This window comes from Epinephelus fuscoguttatus, linkage group LG11 (genome assembly GCF_011397635.1).
Source record: "Epinephelus fuscoguttatus linkage group LG11, E.fuscoguttatus.final_Chr_v1".
Lineage (NCBI taxonomy): Eukaryota > Metazoa > Chordata > Actinopteri > Perciformes > Serranidae > Epinephelus > Epinephelus fuscoguttatus.
This window is the reverse complement of record NC_064762.1, coordinates 26946035-26957508: the sequence shown is the minus strand read 5'-3', so window position 1 is coordinate 26957508 and position 11474 is coordinate 26946035. Positions and strand designations below refer to the sequence as shown.

Below are 11474 nucleotides of genomic sequence, written 5' to 3'. Positions count from 1 at the left end.
TATTGTAAAAGTGTGAATTTCATGCATCACAATCAGACTGATGACTGCTGCTACATACATGTAGATATTGGGCTGCACACAATGCATTTATATGTTTTATTAGTATTATTATACCATTAAAACCTTTTCGTTTTAAGAGTCTAACATCTTCTGCATCTGGATGTGTATGAGGCATGAGGCTATAGCTGTGAAAGCAAAGAGATGACACACACACGGCAGAAATGTGTTGCCAAAGCAGCACTTTTTATTCAACCAACCATACTGTAGCATTGCTGTGAAAAATATTCTGAAATAGACATGACCTTTTACTAAATGTAATACAAATGTGGAGGGGTGTTGATGCCTAGAATACACATTAAAAAGAGGCCAGCATCATAAATAAAGGAAAAAGGGCATTATATATAAAAAAAGGCATCTGAAAGTTTTAGGACCACAAGTTATTAATCTCAGCATATCAGCTGCAGCCAGATTCAACACACTGATCACACTGACCAGTATGTATCAAAAACAAAACAGCATCAAATCTAGAGAAGTCCAGATGGTTTTCTGTACCTCTGTTCACTATTCACTTGAGAGAAACATTGTTTGTGGTTTTATCAGTCAAAAATACAAGGACAGACATTTCAAATCAAAACAGGAGATTTAAACCAGCAGCTGGTTTTATAAATGAATTTCAGTCAGTGTCTGTGAGAGAGAAAAGCAAACAGCAGGAGGAAGTTTTACTGTTTGGATTCGACAGATAGAAATGTTTAAATGGAAACGCACCAAAGCTGACTTATGGATTTTCTCTTTTTCTGCATCTTCCTGAGAGTTAGGCTTGTCTGACACTGTTTATCACGCAGCAGAGCACCCTGTGATACATGCGAGACCATACTGTACATTTATAACCTTGTTTAGATTATTATCAGGCCTTGTTTTGGGTGGCAATCATACTTGGGCACAGTATTACTGAATTGTCCCTAATATAAAAATGCCCTAAATTATGTTGTTTAACAAGATTAGCAGTCTACAGCCATGCTAGCAGCTCTTGGAGGCTTTACTTTGGCACTGTAGTAGTTTGAGCTAAATGCTAATGCTAGCATGGCAACACGCTTACAGTCGTTCCATCCAAATGTAGAGCAAATTTTAACCAAAGTTTTAGAAATTATTTTTAAAATCAGCAAAAGAAAATTGGTGTGCTTTGCCATCCATTACTGTTGTGCAAATATAGGAAGTTTGATGATTTATTTTAGCAGTAGGTGGCAGCGGCGCTATTTCTCCAGTTAGATGCCACTGCAGCAGAGGGCCCAACAGGATGTTGTAATTATAAGAGCGCCAGTCAAACCTCAAACAACGGAAAACAATGGATGCATAAAAAACAGAGAACCCTAAACAATGGAAATGAGTAACAAATAATATAACTGCTCTATGTGTATACAAAAGTGTGTTAAAAAGCCATCTAGAGGTGACGAAGAGCGCTTGCAATGGCCTACGCAATGACGGTGCATCATAACTGTACATAATCATTTAATCATTGAATCTGTTTCCATTGTACTTACTCACATTTACGTTTTATAGATACACTCAACCTTCCCCAAGTGTAAGCTTTTTCGCAAAATTTTGATATTTTTTAAAAAAAGAAATTGACGGTTTTTTAATGCGCAGACTGAAAATGTGCATAAAACAGGTGGATGAAAACACACCTACTGAAAATGTTAAATGGTTATAATATATTAGCAAGTATAATGTTTACTGTGTTCATTTTATTTTAGTGTGTTAGCATGCAAACGTAAGCTAATTGGCGTAGTGCTAAATAGCACAAAAATGTACAGGTCTTTGCACAGTCTTTTTTCATCCGACATTGTTGCATGTCTAAAGAAAATACAACCTCACATTGTGTCAATCCTGTTTGCACACAGAGTCAAAATTCATAAAATATTTCAGAACAGGTGCGATTTTCTGCGTTTTTCACATCTGTCAGAAGCCTTTCGAGACGTTTGACCAAGAATCAGTCAAGAAAATGTGGTGGCGGGACACAGACGAGGCAAGACAGAGGAACGGGGTGCATAGAGTCATTTCATAACTCAGATGGCTCAAGTTCATCAGGTCAGATAGTGATATTCAGGTGCATAATGATGACGAGGAGGAGGATGTAGTCCACACACAGAATTTGGAGGACAGCCCCGCATTGCCAATGCAAAACAGAGAGGGGTGACGGCCAGAAGGGTAACTAGAGAGGCAATGGAGGAAACGTGTCTTTTACATGTTGTCACATATTGCGAATTTTCACACCGAAAAGAGCATTACAACGCAGTGCGCAAGGTTTCTGTGCATAACGTTTTTTTTTCCCAGAAGACGGATTTTTTTTAAAAAAAAGCATCTACAAAAAAACAGACTCAGTGTGCAAAGGCCTTAAGGCTGTCTTTAGTTTTGCAGTTATCATAAATCTAAAAATTGGAATAATAGCATTTTTGACTTGCTGACAGTGCCAGGGAGAAAATTAAGAGATTACAATTCATTCCGAGAGGGACATGAATGTCTGTATCACATTTTATGGCAATCCATCCAAGGCTTATTGAGAAATTTCGCCCTATCCACAAATTTGAACCTCATGGTGGTGCTAGAGGAAAAATCAGAGGCTCACCAAAGACATAAGGATTCATCCTCTGGGGAACGTGAATGTCTTTACAATGTTTCATTTCAATTCATCCTGTATCTACTGTGATATTTCAGTCTTGACCAAAGTGGTTCAACGTCGCTTAAAATATTTCATGATGCAGTGATGGGATGCAAACCCACTACAGACAAAGACAGAGGACAGAGACTAATGGACAGCAGGCATCAGAAAACGACGCTCAGACAAAAACTAATCTCATCCATCTGCACAGGTCAGGTTTCACACAGGAAATGGGTTTCCTTCTCTCTTCATTCTTCATTGATTCTCCTTTCTCTTTCACCTGTTATTTCCATCACTCCCACTGTCTCTTTCACATGGATGGATGAATGGATGGAAAATATAAAAAGGGAAGCTGCATTTCTCTTGAACACGTTCATTTCCTGTTATGAAGAAAAACACTCTGCAGAGTGGCAAAGGGAACACATAAAATAAAAGTTAGCAGCTGGTTTCTCTGATTGGACACAAGAATTAAAATGTTAATCCTGAGGTTTGTCTATTCCAGTGAATTTGGTAACATTTAACATATGTCTTAGTTGAACTGAAAATAAAATGTGTGGGTTCAACTGTGAAGGACAAACCACCTTGAAAATCATTTATATCCTGTATATAAATACACGTTTTTCCTCTGCATTCCCATGCATATTACACAGGATGGCTGGTCCACACCACCACTAAAAGAAGAACGAACAATAACAGCTACATTCTACAATGATTATATGAGTTTGAAGTTCAGCAACACCCTGAAGATGAAGTCATTTGGCATTCTCACCAGAGCAGATATCATTGAGCTCATTGATTTCTTCTTGAACTTTGAGGAGGAGGAGGTCCTGCAAGATTTCCTGCTGCTGCTCTTCAGTGTCCACCCCGAGAAGCTCCAAGTGATGATCCTTTAATCTCAGCAGTGCACGGCCTGGAGGAGCGGTGTGCATGTGTGAGTGTTCATTCATTCATAAACTTTATTTGTATTGAGTGTAAATCCAAAGTACAGAGAAAATCTTATTTAACACATTTCAAATTTAAAAAAGGCTCAAATTGATCTTCTCGTGAACATTGAAGTTCAATTTGATGCATGAGCTGTACCTGATATAGCGTGCTTAATTATGGCTTTCTGGAGTGTGCCCATGTAGGCTGGGTACTGATCCTGCACCCACTCCAACACTTCTTCCACTGACCACAATGACACTCGCTTTGACAGGCCCATCACTCTGTAACCACATCAGCAGCAACACCCTGAAAATGAGTTGAGAACACAGAAATATTGCTCTGGGGAGGAAAACATAAAGAAGAATAAAGCAGAAATTCTGGTTTACAACTAACTGAAGTTCTGTTTTATTTAAACAGCCCAATATCATAAATCACAATTTGCCCCATTGGGCTTAACAACACACAGCACCATCTGTCCATAGACTCTCACAGCGGATAAAGAAAAAAAATTGTCCCAAAAAAAAATTTTAAACTGAGAAAACGTGCACTCTTTTAGTTCTTACCTACAAATTAAATCTTTTTCTTTTTTATGGTTTGACCATTTGACAGGCAGGAAACATGAGCAGATTTTAAACAAACTTTCTTAATCCCAAAATGTATTTGAGAAAGAAAACAAAGGCTGGGACTGGGACTGGGATTTTCACACACAACCATCTCTAGGGTTTACAAAGGACGGTCCGAAAAAGAGAAAACATCATTGTATCATTCACTGTACTCCAATGGCCTCCAGTCACCAGATCTCAATCCAATAGAGCATCTTTGGGATGTGGTGGAACGGGAGATTCACATCATGGATGTGCAGCCAACATATCTGCAGCAACTGTGTGATGCTATCATGTCAATACGGACCAAAATCTCTGAGGAATGTTTCCAGCACCTTGTTAAATCTATGACACCAAGAATTAAAGTGACATTGTGCAGCATTTTCAGTTGTTTACTGGCAAAAATTAAAAGGAGAATTTTGGATTTGTTTGTACATTGGGTGGGTAAGTCGATGTTGCGCCATCTTGAGAATACATCCGCCAACAAGGGACATATAGCACTGCCAGGGAATAGCCCCGCCTTCGGTGTTTTCGCTGAGAACCAGGCCAGCGCTGCGTGACTGAGAAGCCGAAGGAGAGGAGCAAGAGGCGCTTCGCTACTACCCCGGCACTACTGCAGCATAACAAAGTCCCACTCTTTGAGCATAATGCAGGATCATGCATATGCAGCATCACGGGAGATGGAATCGTTGTTGCCAAAAAAAAAGCGCAATCAAAAAGGCAGCGTGACCGGCGAATTAAAAAAATGAGGGTCAACATCAGGATAGCATTTCCCAGGTGGAGAGAGCTGCTGCAGTAAAAAGGTAATGCAATCACAGGCCAGTGCCACTGTCAGCGGCGCAGTGATGTGAGGAGAGGGATGAGGTGTGTGAGGTTGAGCCACTTGATTGGTTTGTTTCGATTTACACCCGCCCCAACAGTCCTACGTTGTAAACACAGCCAGCTTGTCAACTCGCGTCGCATGTGTCTGTGTAGGAGCCTGAATGAATACTCCATGAAGTATAGGATGACATTCATCAATGTTATCATAGCTTTTTGGTACACAGCGGCTACCATAGCTGCAATACGTGTTTGAAACACTGAGGCGCTAGAGTGCGCTATCCGTTTGAATTAAGCAATACATGATTTCAACGTTAGATTGAATTCCTAAAAATTCAGTCCTTGCTTTTTAATTTAGTGTAGTTTTCAGTGGCCACCCAAACAAAAAATTTCTGCAACCACTAAACTGTCTTTTGTAAATATCAATCATATTTTACAGAGCGACTGTCTGATTCAATTTTGATCTACTGTTCTTTCAGCAGTTTTGCACTAACACTTTTTCTGCATTTTTCTGTAAATGATTATTAAGGACATTTTCCATGTGTTCTCTTGTATTTTTACCTCCAAATGAAATTGTTTAAGTGTTCATTTACTATACCTTAACTCCAAATAATGGAGTTTAGATCAGGGCAAGAAACGTGAACATTCAGATGATCAGATAGATTGTATTAAAACCAAAAACCTGGCCATATTTTAGTGATGTCTCTGTGCTTCCTGGTCTCAGCAATTATTTTAGTAAGTGCAAAGTTATGGTTACCAATGGTATATTATTTTTATTTCCACTAGTAGTTCAAAGCAGCACAAATCAGCAATCAGCAAAAACCTCATTAAGATCAATCAATTTTAAAGCCCAATATCACAAATCACCATTTGCCTACAGCATATGCCATCCCTCTGTCCTTTGGACCCTCACAACGGATAAGGAAAAGATGATACATAAGATTAAAATAATGACAGATTTTATTTAAAAGGCACCTTTCAAAGCACCCAAGGTCACCTTACAGAGCATAAAAATAGATACTGTACATTAATGGGTGTGTTTTCTGCTGCTTGTGCTTTTTACTCAAAACTAAGTAAGTCATCATCTCTTGTGTGTTCGGCTGTTATTTGTATAATCAATTAATCCGTCAATTATTTTTTCAGTTAATCAATCAAGTGCTTGTTCTGTCTCACAAAGTTTATTAAATTTACAGTGATATAATACATAGCGCAGCAGGAAATCTTCACGTTTAAGAAGCATATGTTTGGCATCTCTTGCTTGAAAAATCATTTCTATGTTTGTTTATCAAAACTGTTGGTGATTAATTTTCTGTCAAGATTTGCCAGATTTTCTCCAAACAAAAAAACAATTTACAAGACAACCAAATGTTCTGAACAGAAAAAGACACGCTTGTTATTTCACTGAGGACAGGGAGCATTGTGTTGATAATAAACGTGAAAACTGTTGCTGTGATTATCAAAATTCACCTGACCAGAATGTAAGCAGATAAATTCAGTGACTGGGAGCGTGCAGACGTCCCCCCGCAGCAGCTCATGTGCAGTTTTGCCCCGGGCATATTATCTGAGGACATTGTTGTCTGTGGTAGACCCTCAAACTGGAAGAAATGTTATTTTTCTCTTGATATTTGACGCTTTGGATTAAATTTCTTTCTCACGCGGTGTCGCCTACTTCCTCAGTATAAGCCTGTTTTCCAGTGATTAATTCAACAACCTTCCGAACATGATGCCAAATAGTCAGTTGAGGGATTCCTCTGAGCTGAAAATAACTGCAAGGCGAAACCAAGCGACTCCAACACTCTGAGGTCAAAAAACTTCTGCTGTCTTAAAAAAAAAAAAAAAGTTTCTTCTACGCCTCCGGTTCTTTTGGCTTTCCTCCCAGCCATATCCTCCTGGGCTGTACTGCTATAGGGCGAAAACTGCTAAACTGTTGATGTGACCTTTTCAGCAGGGCCAGTCTAGTTATTGGGGTATAAATACAGGAATGTAATTTCCTGTGTTAATTAAGGGGGGTGCGTGATTGGCCGGGGGAGTAACGAGGTCCCAGCGGAGTAATTGACATACAGACAGTGAAGACCTTTACACCGGAGCAAAGACACAGAGGAAACTTCCCTTCAGAGTCGGGGTGAGCTGAGGGTAAAGAACGTTGGGTTTTATGCCTCAGGGCAGCATTTCCTAAACTATATGACTCCCAGACTGGGTCTATATCTGCAGGGGAATAAAGCCACTGTATATACAGCTTGTCTTATTTGCACTGAGCCATTTCATTTTCATTCATGCTGCCCAGTTACAACTGAACCAGGACTTGTAAACAAAAGTAATATTCAGTTAACAAGCAGGTTGGGAAATTGGCTTTTTGCACAACTTACTGATTGTGTGATTCTACCTCATTCTGCTACATCAGGATTCCTGCAGATCCTTAAAAAAGCCTTAAAAGGCATTGAATTCATTGAACTAAAAATAAGGCCTGAGTTGGTATTAAATTGTCTGAAATAAATTTTTCAAAAGCCTTAAAAATTTTCAGACATGGGAGGCAGACAAGTCCCTGCAGTTGGTGGGCCCACCGTGTCATCGTGGTCTTCTTGAACCACTCTTTGTCTGGCCTTTCCGGTTGGGGGCAAGTTAGAGCCCAAGCAAGGAACTTTCTTGGGGTCTTGTTCACGAGCGAGGGTAGAATGGAGCCTGAGATGGATCGGCTGTTTGGCGCAGTGTCAGTAGTGATGCGAGCGCTGTGCCAGACCATTGTGGTGAAGAGGGAGCTGAGCCAGAAGGCAAAGCTTTGATTTACTGGTCCATCTACATCCCAACCCTCACCTATGGTCATGAGCTCTGGGTAGTGACCGAAAGAATGAGATCGCAGATACAAGCAGCCAAAATTAGTTTCCTCAGAAGGGTGACTGGGCTAAGGTAAAGAGCTCGGACATCCGGAGGGAGCTCGGGGTAGAGCCGCTGCTGCTTGCGTCGAAAGGGGTCAGTTGAGGTGGTTTGGACATCTGATCAAGATGCCTCCTGGGTGTCTGCCATTAGAGGTGTTCTGGGCACGTCCCAACAGGAGGCAGTAGACCCAGGACATGCTGGAGGGATTACATATCTCAACTGGCCTGGGAATGTCTTGGGGTCCCCCAGCAGGAACTGGAAAGTGTTGCTGGGGAGAGGGACATCTGGAATACTTTGCTCAGCCTGCTATCCCCTGACCCAGCTTTGGATAAGTGGTTGAAAATGGATGGATCGATGGATGGGAAGTGGAATATTATCAAACATTTTCTTTTCTGACATTGTATTGTAAAATCTAAAATTAATAGTAACATCTGTTTTTTTGAAACATATGTCACAGAATGCCTCTCTCATTAACTTCACACAGATCAGAATAGGGGAACCAACAGCAGTCACATTTTGTTCCCGACCGAGTGCTCAGAGCAGAGGATCAGCCGTCTGCTGACCAACAGTCACTGTACCCTCAACGACATGGGAAAGTGCAGTTCCAGTGAAAACTGGCTATTTAGTCAAGATTTTGCAACATGGCTGAAACTGTTATGAGGCAATACACAAGGCTCAGTGTATTTCACGCAAAAAGTTTTTTAAACTCACAATGGTAATCAAGGCAGTGGAATCCCATGTGCACAGTTACACACACAAAATTGCTAAGAAAACCGACCATTAAATTTCACCCAAGTTCTGCTCTACCCTTGTCTCCACCATCAGACAAAAACAGCCTATCCCAGCTGACATTGGGTGAGGGGTGGGGTACACCGTGGACAGGTCACCAGACTATCACAGGGCTGACACATAGAGACAGACAACCATTCACACTCACACCTATGGACAATTTAGAGTCACCAATTAATCTGCATGTCTTTGGACTGTGGGAGGAAGCTGTGCTGACACAGGGAGAACATACAAACTCCGCACATAATGGCTCCTGGGATCGAACCAGTAACCCTCTTGCTGTGAGGCGAGAGTGCTAACCACCACACTACCATGCTGCCCCCAAAAACAGACTTGATGGGAGAAACTTTGACCCATGCTTCCCAACATTTTAGACAGCGAATTGGCAACCTTCAACATTTTTCAGTATTTATCCTACACATTACCCAAACCTTAAGAAATTGATGCTGATTCATGCTTTTTTCCCTTCAATTTTGGTTACTGTAAAGTTGTTTTTTCATTCATGTGTTTAAAAAGTCTTCAAAAGCCTTAAATAGCACTTTCCTTAAGCTGTAGGACACCTGTATATGTAGCTGCAACATAGTATCAAATGCTCACGCTTTAATCCAACTTTGTGTTGGTTAAACACATTCAACAACTGAACTGAAGTGCTTTAAGTTTTATTCATCTCACTGATATACTGCTTTTCCTACACACTCTTGCATTATCTGTTCCTGCTGCCACCCTCTGCTCCTAGTTTGACAGTTTTATTAAGCTTCAGTGTAGCAAGTTGAAGTGAATGTGTGGGCAGTTATGTGTTTTACTCCGCAACTTGATTTAATATACAACAACAGGAACTGTATTATAAGTGCAATACCGGTCACAGAAAGGAAATAAATGTGTGTCTGAGAATGCAGTGCATTATCATCACCATGAGAGCTTCAAAAAGGCTTTTTAAAAAATATTTCCCCAAACTCCAGAGTGTTTATTTCTCTCTGTGCCTATATGACACATTTTTATATCCTGTCATCTAACCAGGGGACACGGGAGGGTTTTGCATCACAAGTGGGAGGGCATCACGACCTTTTCCACTGCATTTCCTGTAATTTCACTCATGCAGAAATGGGTATAGTTTGAATGTTTTCTATACTAGTGTCAGTGTGATACCAGAGTTTCAGCACTGATAGTGTAACAATACTTTCTTTACTTTTCATTAAAAACAAATGTTATGTCATCGAAACACAAGCAACAACCTGACTTTCTCTCAATAGAATACAGTCTAAATTGGAAGAATTAGGAATTAGTAAGAAAATGGCATACACGTGGCACCAAAAAAAATATTGGAGTTCAGAAACCAGCCTTAATATTGTGACATGCATATACCCCCATTTATACCCCAATTAACCCCACCATAAAATAGCTGAACACATACATTTTCATACATACATTGTAACCCTAAGACAGCAGTCATATGGCTTGACCACAGGACATGTGCTCAAGTTGCAGGCTGCTTCATGCATCCCAAGGTGTAATCCCACCATCTTGTGGTGCCTTGCAGAATTACCTCTTGACCAAGCCTCAAAACTATTACTGTTCAGTGGTCCAACTTTAATAAAACCTAGTTCACACAGAGCCCTAAGCTCTCTAATCTGCAGCCTGTGCAGCCTGACCCTAATGCAGCGTTTCTCCCATGGTACAAGGTTAAGGCCATTTTTCTGTTCCAAGAGTGACAGATTGATTTTGAGTTTCCTTGCAGCAAATGGCAAAATATGAACTCATCAAATGAGACTTCTGCTTTCAGAGAATGTGTTAGGAGTTTTGAATGACAATATATTCAATCATCATGCACTACTTAATGTAAAACTTTACTGCCCAACTGTGCACTACTGTGCTGTGATGTAATAACATAGCAGAAACTGACAGAGTGGTTGTAAATATTGGCATTTTGACTAAATAAGACATGTTCTTTTAGAGAGACTATAGCCGAATTAAAGTAGTCACTCTCACACGTCCTTTCATTGCAAAAGCACGTGCATATCTATCCTGTGAAATAAATCCTACTTAAAAAATCAAAAATATGAATAGACTTTGGCGGGTTGACCCCTGTACTTGAGCAGAGAGACAGCCCGTAAAGGGGCTTTTACAGAAAAACATAAACAGCTGTCTTTTAATAACGTCAAACATCCATAACACACGGCAGGTAACACAACTCTGACATCTTCACAAACTTTACGAAGGTTTTTGTTGAGAGTTAATTTATATTTACCTCCGGTTCGTCTGATATTGACAGAATAATAATGGCGCTCCTTGTCTGTACCTGTTCAAGTCTTACTGTAGGTACATTCCTGTTCCCGGCTCCGCCCAAGAGGCGGGCGCGCGCTCGACACATCCTTGTTCCGCAATCCCGCTGCACAGCTGCTCGTGAGGCCTTCAGGTGCTGTCAGAAATATGTCCTCTATATGGTACATGCATTTTAATAAGCAGGCAAACGATTTATCTTGTGGATTGAAATCATATGAGAACATTATTCGTAATTGCAGTGCCTGAAATGGACTAAAATGGTGCCAGTACTCTAATTCATGGTCATCCTTGTGTCTTGGATATGGTATAACTTGGTGATACATCCCATTTCAAATGTGTGTTTGAATGCACTTTATTGCAGAGTTTCACAGTTTGTAGCTGTAATGTAAACTGTTTTTATGTAACTACTGATACAAATCAAATTGTACACAAATATAATATTGCATAGGCTATATAAATACTAACTGTTGGCTTAGAGATTAAATTGGATAATGAGAGGGAACACTAAAGTCATAATCTATGGGCAAGAC

At 40.3% G+C, this 11474-nt stretch overlaps 1 long non-coding RNA gene across 1 annotated transcript; it reads right to left on the bottom strand.

Moving 5' to 3' along the window:
• Positions 1 to 236: 236 nt before the first annotated feature.
• Positions 237 to 11044, bottom strand: LOC125897480 (uncharacterized). Its single transcript, XR_007450433.1, has 4 exons — positions 10910 to 11044; positions 3737 to 3886; positions 3426 to 3566; positions 237 to 3056 (listed from the first exon to the last, which is right to left on the bottom strand). It is a non-coding gene; the product is annotated as an uncharacterized LOC125897480 (long non-coding RNA).
• Between the last annotated feature and the right edge of the window lie 430 nt (positions 11045 to 11474).